The following is a 10,578-nucleotide window of genomic DNA, read 5'->3' on the forward strand; positions in this document are numbered from 1 at the left end:
AATACTCAGGAAAGTACAAATCCTATTTGAATTCTACTTGATATATGGAACTGAGTAAAAGTAACTAGTTTGAACTGATGTTCAAAGTCTGCTTTTTTAGTTTTACACTGAAACTCTGGGGCTAATATAACTACATATTAATTGAATTATATGACGGTTATCTATAAAAATGTCCCTTCACAAAGCTAAAAGCAGTAGTAGCCATCAGCTACTGTCAAACAGTACCAACGATCACATCATCACATGAGCCTATTAGAGATTACTTAACAATTCACAATGGTTTGAGACAAGTGTGTGATGATTTAGATGTGCAGTTCATGTGATGCTAATTAGTGACTCATAATGTTCCACGTGTGTTGGCTACATTCACCTCATATAGTATACTGTTGTATGCAAAAGCTTGGGCGCCCATGGTCAAATGACATTCTGTCTATTTTTTTTTACCTCTGCAGCAAAGTATTTTCATTTTTACTATTTTTAAAATTATTTAAAAAAAATAACCATTTTCTTCTGATGTTAATGTGTAGTTATGTTATTTGTTCAATTTAAAAATATATATAAAAATAAAATAGCAATTGTGACATGCAAAAATTTTGGATGCCCTTAAAGTTCTAAAATCTCATAATTAACTTATTTGGCCTTAACTCATTAGGGCTGGTTAGGCAGGTCAAAAATTGTCATGAGGAAGTGTCAGCCGTGTAACGCTGAACAAGCACAGAAAGACGCTTGCGGATCTTAAAAAACGAGTTGATTTAATACAGAGTCAGGGCAAATCCAAGAACAGTATCCAAAAACAGGCAAAAAGTCAAAAAAACAGAAAATACAAAAACTCAAGCAACCAGAGCGAAAGAGCAAATCCAAAAGAGACACAATCGAAAAACAGGCAATGGGTTCAGTACACAGGTCATGAAATTCAGAAGAGAACCACTCAGTAAGCCAGTAAAGTGGCAATACCTCACAAAGAGGAGAATAAACCAGGATCCTTTTAAAGTCTAAGGCAAACAGATACAGGTGTGTTGAATCAGTAATCAGGTGATTGAGAACAAGGCAGAGGCCTGTGATTGGTGGAAGGGGTGATGTCATGATGATTGGGATTCTGGGAAATGAAGTCCTGGAGCGTGTTAGGCAAGGGAGGAGAACCCAGAAGTGTGACAAGCTGATGAGAAATCCAGAGGGAAATAAATTCTCACACTTCAAACATCAATAGCCATGAGCTCCTCTAAGCACCTGGCTGAGAATCTGAAAATGAAGATATCTGATGCCTATAAAGGAGGAGGCTATAAAAAGATATCAAAGCACATACAGCACACAATTTTCACTGTCCAAAATGTTGTTAAGAAATGGCAGTTAAGAGGAACTGTGAAAGTCAAGACCAAGATATTCATCAGGTAGAACTGCTCATATGCTGGCCAGAAGGGTAAAGCAAGATTCCCATGTGACAGCACAGGACCTGCATGAAGTTTTGCTGACTCAAAAGTTGTGGTACACCATGGTACTGTTCAGCATTGTTAAATCATTGTTGAGTCATTGAAGAGTCATTAGAAGAAAACCTTAGCTATGACCTAATCACAAAAGTCAATGTCTGAATCAACAAGTGCCATGGACTGATGAAGTGAAAATGGAACCCTTTTGCCACAATCACCAAAGGTATGTTTGGAGAAAAAAGCAGCATTTGGTAAAAAGAACACTTTGCCACCTGTTAAACACGGAGATAGATATGTTATGCTATGGGGTTGTGTGGTGGCCAGTGGCACAGGAAACATTGCATGGGTAGATAGAAGAATGGATTCCACTAATTAGCAGCAAATTCTGTCAGGAAAAGTGAAATGTTAAGTCCCATGTGTCAAACACAAGGCCCGCGGGCCAGATCAGGCCCACAGCACAATCCTAATTGGCCCGCAAAGTATTTAATTTTCTATTATTAGTAGTCTGTTTTACAATGTGCTGCACAATAGTCCCCAGCATGCACTGCAACGTAATGTGCTCTGACTCTCCTACCCCAACAAAAACTATGCATTTCAGCTGCAGTTCAACCAATATAAACACTTAACGTTAGCTCAGCAGCTCAGAAACTGAGCCCAAGTCTTACCAACTTGCAGCAAAGAAATGAGGGTGGGTGTCTTATTCAAGCAGATAGGTAGGTTTAAAAGACTAAACTCCTGGGGACATTTACATTTTGAATATTCCAAGTATTTATGTAACATTTCACAGTCTACTACAAGTGTCTATATTTTACTGTGGACGTTTTTGCATATTTTGAATAAACAATGGGCAGTTGGGGTTATAGTATAACATTAATTAAACTGAATTTTTTTTTTTCGCTGACCCCCAGATTTGAGGAGATTTTTTAAGAAGGCCCTTTTACTGGTTGAGTTTGACACCCCTGTGTTAAGTCAGTAAAACTGAAGCTGGAAAGAGCTGATTTCTACAATAGGACAATGATCCTAAACACATCTCAAAATCTACCACAAACTACTTCCAGAAATGCAAGCTGAAGGAATATCCCCCACAGTCCCCTGACCTGAACATCATAGACAATCTGTAGGTAAAGCGTAAACATGCTGTCCATGTACACTCTCAGAAAAAAGGTAGTAAACTGTCATTGGGGCAGTGCCCATCTTGTCACTGAACTAGAAGCATTCTGTAAGAAAGAGTGCTAATTTCTAAAACAGAAGGATACCTATCTGGCAACAAAAACAGTTGCAAGCTCTGCTTCCTGCCAAGGGGGTATTACTAAGTACTATCTTAATAGGTTTCCAGAAGTTAATCAAATATAAAGTTGCATTTCTGCATTGACTTTTGCAGAAAAAAGGTTATATAGTCTGCTGCAGAGGTCAAGAATCATGTCAAAAAATGAACAAAATATGTAATTTGTCAAGTGGTGCCCAAATTGAATGTTCAAAACTAGCTAGACTTCTAATTAGTGAATTCAGCTACTTCAAGGTGCACACACTGCTGACACAGTCACATCTTATAACTGCACACACACAACTTATATAATCTCCATAGAAAAGCACTGCCAACAGAATGGGATGCACAGGAGCAGCCACACATTAGTCTAGGGTCACCATGTCCAATTCCAAGCCCCAACTTGAGGTGTACAAAGCCCCCCTGCACTGGGCTGTAGAGCAGAACTGCATTCTCTGGACTAATGGATCACCATCCAATACCTTTGGGATGAGTTGGAGTAGCATTTGTGACCCAGAACAAATTATCAAACATTCGTACCAGACCTCACTAATGCTCTTGTGACTGAATTAAATGAAACCCTCAAAGCAATGTCCCAACATCTAGTGTAAATGCTTATCAGAATAGCATGTCACTACAGCAAAGGTCGGGGGGTGCAAACTACCTAGTAAAACTCTTGAACAGGAACAAACACTGGATGAGTAGGTATCTACAAACCTTTTGATATAGTGTAGCTAGAGTGCAAAACTAAAGGAACAAACTTTGGATACCAAACATGTCTTGGCTAATTGACTGTATTTGAGGTAAGAGGGAAAATTTTGTTAATTTAATTTTAGTCTAATTATCACTTTAAGCATTACTGTTAGAAAGGTGAGCTCACAGCCTAAACACACACCACACACACACACAAACACACTACACAAATCTCTTTCGTAACTTTGTGGGTGTATCACTGTCCTGCTGAGTCTGGCTCATTGTATCCACGATGCCTCCCTCTCTCTCTCTCTCTCTCTCTCTCTCTCTCTCTCTCTGATTCATCATCTCTGTGGCAGTGATGACTCATACCTGCCCAGCTCACCCCAGTAGCTCTCTCTATCCACAACCTCATCCGTGCTTCACACAGCCAGACTAAATTAAACCACACTCACCTTGGGCTTCTCCAAGCCCTCAGAAATGGGCTGAGAATTCAAGCACTCTTTTCCTAAGAAAAAGGCATCAAGACATATTAAGAAACATTAAATGTTATTCAATGCAAACAAAAATATATTTGATTCTGATGTATATTTTAAAGAAACAGACCTTTAGGAGGAACACTTCCAAGGAGGATACAGCACTGGAGCAGTGGTTTCACTAGTGTGTCCCAATATATACCTGGTTTCTGCTATACACCAAAGACATGTGGGGTTGAGCTCAAAAGATAAATATGAGACAGAGTATCAAAATTTCAGCTTTTATTTCCTGACATTTTTATGTAGATATGTTAAACAACCTAGAATATGGTACCTTTTGTTTGACCCCACCCATTTTTCAATTGAGCAAAAATATTGTAACATGACTGACAGGGGTTTCTTGTTGCCCAGGTGTGTCCTATTAGATTGATTATTTAAACAGTTAATAGCTCTGATTGTCTACTCTTGATTTGAGCACTTGGTTCCCCTGTGTAAAAAACGTACACTGAACTAGTGCTAATAAAACTATAACCTTATTCATACTAGGCACACTAGTTATTTTCGCCACTCTTATAATATAATTTATAATTTAAGTATACTAGTCTGTGCTGCCAAACTTAAATGTAAAAATGCATACTGTGCTACAAGTATGTTTGTAATACTAACTGTGTGTTCTATAAGCACATAAAGCATATTAGCATATAAAGTTTTATGCCCCAGTATAAAACTAGTATATTTACAAATACAGTCAAGTATATTTGCTGAATCCTTCTTGTGCTCTTGCAATACTGATTCAGTATACTAAAGTATGTACAAACGTGTATTTAAATAAATGCTTAGCATTCCATGTCATATACCTTTAAAATACAAGTATTTTACTTGTAGTACACAATCATATTCGTAGCATTATACAACCCCATTACCAAAAAAGTTGGGATGCTGTGCAGAATGTAAATAAAAATAGAATGTAATGATATGCTAATAACGTAAACCATATATTTAAGGGACAATACTACAAAGACAACATTTCAAACATAGAAACTGAGAAATTTTTATTGTTTTTTTTTTAAATATATGCCCATTTTGAATTTGATGCCAACAACACGTTCCAAAAAAGTTCGGGACGGGGGCATGTTTACAACTGGGTTTCATAACCTCTTCTTTAAACAACACTCTGTAAGTGTTTGGGAACTGAGAAGGACCAATTGCTGTAGTTTAGAAAGTGAAATGTTATCCCATTCTTGTTTGATATAAGATTTCAGCTGCTTGATAGTTCGAGGTCTCCTGTGACATATTTTTCATTTCATAATGCGTCAAATGTGCTCAGTGGGTGACTATTGTTCTATTGTTCAGCAGCAGTGGTGCCTTCACAGATGTGCACGTCACCCATGCCATGTGCACTAATGCACTCCTATACCATCAGGAAAACTGGCTTTTGTACTGTGCACTAATAACAAGCTGAGTGGTCTTTAGGCCAGAGGACACAGTGTCCATGATGTCCAAAAACAATTTAAAATTTTGATTTGTCGGACCACAGGACACTTTCCCACTTTGCCTCAGTCCATTTTAAATAAGCTTGGCCCAGAGAAGGCAGCTGCATTTCTGAATCCTGTTTATATATGATTTCTTTTATGTGTTTTAGAGTTTTAACTTGTATTTGTGGATGCAGTGACAGACAGTGGTTTTCAGAAGTGTTCCTGAGCCCATGCAGTGATTTCCACTAGAGAATCATGTCTGTTTTTAATGCAGTGCTGCCTGAGGGCCCAAAGATCATTGCCAACAAAAACTAGTTTTTGGTCTTGCTCCTTGCATTCAGAGATTTCTCTAGATTCTCTGAATCTTTTAATGACATTATGTACTCATCTTTACTTCTGAAAGTCTCAGCCTCTCTGGGATGCTCTTTTTATACTCAATCACATTATTGACCTGTTGCCAATTAACCACCATGTGGTGTTTTTAGCATTACACAACTTTACCAGCCTTTTGTTGCCCCTGTCCCAACTTTTTTGGAACATGTTGTTGGTATCAAATTCAAAATGGGCATATATTTTTCCAAAAACAATAAAATTTCTCAGTTTCAGTTTGATATGTTGTCTTTGCACTATTTTCAATGAAATATAGGATTGAAATGATTTGCATATCATTGCATTTTGTTTTATTTACATTTTGCACAGTGTCCCAACTTTTTTGGTAATGGGGTTGTATATATTTATATACATAAATAAATAAACATATGTGTGTGTGTGTGTGTGTGTGTGTGTGTGTATTTGCTCTGGAGGTATGGTATGCAGGGCTGCGCCGCACACCCCGCCCCCTCCTTCATGAGAATGAGGAAGAATAAGGATGAAAGTAATCTTAGTGATTTTGACCGAGTACCACCCCATTGACAGTTTAGTACTTTTTTTCTGAGGATGTAGGGAGCCTTTTAAAAGGTTGTTGATGCATTAAAATATTATATTCATCAAATATTATACACATATTTGATTGTTTTGTAATTGACACAATAACCGCAAAGCTTAACATTATACAGCAAATATTATGTATGCAGGATGGTGATATCGCATAGTCACCACACACAAATACACACGTTTCTCTGTAGGTAACAGATTGGTTTGACTGCTTCCTCCTGCTTTTAACCCAAGGCTAGAAGACAGGACAGCAGGATCAGCAGAGAGAACAGAGAGAAGAGAGAGGAGGTGGAAGAAGGTAGGAGAGGAGGGGAGGATAATGGAGAGGAGCAGTTCCCCAGGCACTGGTGAATGTGATTTTCATGTTTTAAACATCTCTTGCAGTGAGAGCCATTCACCGCCGCTGTCTGGATTTTACGGCCTGGATGCCTGCAGACACACTGGGAACTTTATCTGCTTCATGACAAGCGGACTTTCCCAGACCCCTCGGCACCTGGCCAGGGTTGTACAGTTGTCTGAAATGAGAGAGCATTAATCTACTGGCAACTAAATATCCACACCATGATTATCGTGCTTTTTTAGGGAGTTTGTAGGGAGGTTGGACAAGGTTTACAAAACATTAGCAAAAAATCCCATTTGACCCAAAAAGAAATTGTAGCATTCTTTGTACTCTATTTGGCACAATGCAAACACTTAGGCTGTAGTCTCACAAAATGTTTAGTATGCTTACTGAAAAAGCTATTTCACTTGAATGAGAAAGAATGCCGGAAAAACCAAAATGGCAAACTACATATCTGGTGTAAACAGTGTGTGCATAACAACTGTCCCCCAGAGTCTCAGTTAGTACATACCAACTTTCTACATGAAATTTTAGCAGGATCTGCCAAAGATCACGATCAGTGATGTACAAACCCATTTCCAAAAAGTTGCTAAATGTAAATAAAAACAAAATGCAATGATATGCAATCATTTAAACCCTATATTTCATTGAAATGAGCACAAAGACAACATATCAAATGTTAAAACCAAGAAATGTTATTTTTTTTGGAAAAATATATACCCATTTGGAATTTGATGCCAACAACATATTCCAAAAAGTTGGGAGGGCATTCCATTTTAATTTACATTCTGCACAGCATCCGAACTTTTTTGGAATTGGGGTTGTATAGCACATCATTCAGACATCAGCACAGATGAGTAAAAGAATCATAAACCATTCAAACTTGCATTATTTTACCATGATACTAACATGCACTGGTGATGCTGTAGTATTTTTTTGCAGTAGCAGCACGTTTCGCAGCTTCTTTTGAGCTGTGTACTACTAGAATAGAAGCCAGTACATTATCGGAAAAGACAACAAGATCTTCATTACAACCACTGAAGGAAAATGTTTCTGCAGCACTTTTGTACTTGCAGTGGGGTTTCCAGTCTTTTGCTAAAGAAAACCATCATGGGAGTGTATTTTGTACATGACTGAGATGTGAAACTTTTCTGGCAGATGTAAATGCATGCATTGTGATATAATAGCATTTAAGAGCTAATTTGAATGACACAAAGCTGGAACATTTACAGTAAAGTTATACTGGTAATATATCAGGATTTGAGTGTGAAAGTGAGTTAATACTAACTACATTAAGGACCTTGGCTGAGCATGTAAAGATTAGAGAATCAGCACAGTTCATTATAGGATTGTTTTAGGGTATTCTCCCCAGGATTTTTTAAAATGTGCAATTGCTACTTTTTATTGAATGTGAGGATTTACACATCAACAAAATGTGCAGCAATTCAGCAATGTTGATTGTTATGTCTTATAAACAAAATCATGAAAAAGCAAAAGAAAAGAAGAGTGAACATACTGTATGTGACATCAAATTTAAAAAATGTGTGAAAAGAGATGTTTATCTTAAAGTTAAAGTCCTCTGCACATTTTCACTCTCTCCACATCAACCTTTCTTCTACGTCTCCTCTATAATATCCTGCTAACACAGAAACATTTTGTCTGTTGTTATTAAATATTTCAAAAGTAGATCATTCAGGACAACTCTTTTAGCCTAAATGAAACAAGAAACAATATTTACGTAAAAGATTGCGCTTAAACAAAGCCTTCTTGGTAATTTTGTGTCTTGTTAAACACTGTTAGAGGTCTGCAGGCTGACAGATAACTATCGAATAAATATTTTTGGGTTGGGCTGGGTTCCCAACGAGTACATTTTTATAGACTGTAAAAAATTATTGGCTGCCTTAAAATTTAAATTTAAATTTAATTATACGGCTCAAAATTCAAATTCACATATGAAACACACTGTCCCTTTTCCATTACTTTACATTAGTCATAATCACAATATAAAAAACATTATTGGTCTTTCATGAGCCAAACTGCTATTTAAAATTTGTGAGCAAAAAAAAGAAAAAAAAAAAAAAGTTGCCTATTTAAATAACAGGAATCAAATTAAATGCTACCTCAAAAATAAGAGGCTATGTCATGCTTAATTATTCTACAATATTCTGGTATAGGGGTAGCAGCATCATTCATATAGGGCGCAAGTGTTTTTACCCTTATTTAAATCATGAAATTGAAACACACAGTGCCTTGAGTATTCAACTGCCTTGAAAGTCATCAGAATTGTCTGGATTATAAATGACATTTGCAGCTTGTTTCAGCCAGTATTTTTATTGTAAACCAATATGTTCTTAAATACATTTTCAAACTCAAAATTCAGTATTTGTTAGCAGATCTTAAAAAAAAAGACCTGCTTGCAAAAAGTATTCACACTTCACCGTTGGGATAGTGTTTATTGAAAAATGTGCAGTGTTTGCACCACACAAAGCATTTAGAATTTTGGCTTGTATGCTGCAGCTTCCATTTCTTCATAATTGGTCCAGTGCTCCCTAAGATATCCAAACACATAGATATTTTTGAAGCCTTCTCCTTTCTTATGCATGTCTAAAACTTTATCTCTAATTTCCTTAGGATGCTGTGTGGTTTCCATTTTCACAGCTTTCCTTCAGATTCACACTTTGACCAGTGATACCTGAATTAAAGTATTTTATCCAGAAAAAGTTAACTATTTTAATAATTCACAAGTAGAGACCAGTTGTAAGCCAATTGTGTCGTTAAGGCAATATTTTTCATCTGCATAAACTTGGAGCTTCCACAGCACAAGGGTTGAATACTTGTGCAAACATCATTTTTCAGTTAGTATTTATTTTCACAGAATATTTTCTTACATAAAACCAATTTCACTTTAAATTAATTCATTTTGAGGGTCAGTCTTTTTAAATAAAATATGACACAGCACAAAATATCAAAGTGTATCAAAGCACTGTATACTGGCCAAAATGCAAATAATAAATTGGCTGACTGCCGATCTTGTGTTTGAGGAATAAATTGGGCGATTCCAATCTTGGCTGAATTCGATCTTGGCTGGTCCCAATTTCTGACCCCTATTTGTCATGGTGTCCATGTTATCTATTTTTAATTAGCTACAGTAACATAGCCCCACTTGACAGCATAGCATTTTAAACTGAAAACAATGTTATATAGCAAATCTCAATTCCATCCTAAATGAATTAGACTGAATGGCATTTTTGCCAATGTTTTGTAAAACTTGCCAAACCTCACAACAGTTGCTACAAAAGAACATTCACGAGCAGAGCACAGATAAGTCAATTCCACAACAATGGAACAGGTTAAGAGGTCTAGAACTCCTTGAAAGCCTTGCATTAAAATTTAACTTCACAGTACTGTAATAATCCCTATTAATAAGGAGCCCCTGATTTGAATCTAATGAACTGGCTATCATTTATTAATTGGATAAAAATTCTTTACACTGCACCCAAGGCCACAGTTAATGCTAATGGACTAATATCACCAAATTTCACATTGCACAGAGGTACTAGGCAAGGATGCCCCCTCTCACCCCTCCTATTCTCAATTTTTATAGAACCGTTGGCAGCAGCTATACAACAAAACACAAACATAAAAGGTATCAAAACCCAAACTGTAGAACACAAAAATTTATATGCAGATGACATCCTACTGTTTTTGCAGAATCCTCCCACATCAATTCCTCAAACCATACAAATTATTGAAAAACACTCCAAAATCTCCAATTACTCTATTAACTGGACTAAATCTACCATACTACCAATCAACATGAACTTATCAGATACTGCAGCACAGCCTCTTCCTATCCCCTTGAGCACCCAATATGTCACATGTCTGGGCATCAAAATTTCCTCCCAGCTGTCAGAGCTGCCTAAACTCAATCTTAACCCATTACTCTCAACTATAAACAATGACCTCAAACGCT

Source organism: Colossoma macropomum, unplaced genomic scaffold (genome assembly GCF_904425465.1).
Source record: "Colossoma macropomum unplaced genomic scaffold, Colossoma_macropomum, whole genome shotgun sequence".
Lineage (NCBI taxonomy): Eukaryota > Metazoa > Chordata > Actinopteri > Characiformes > Serrasalmidae > Colossoma > Colossoma macropomum.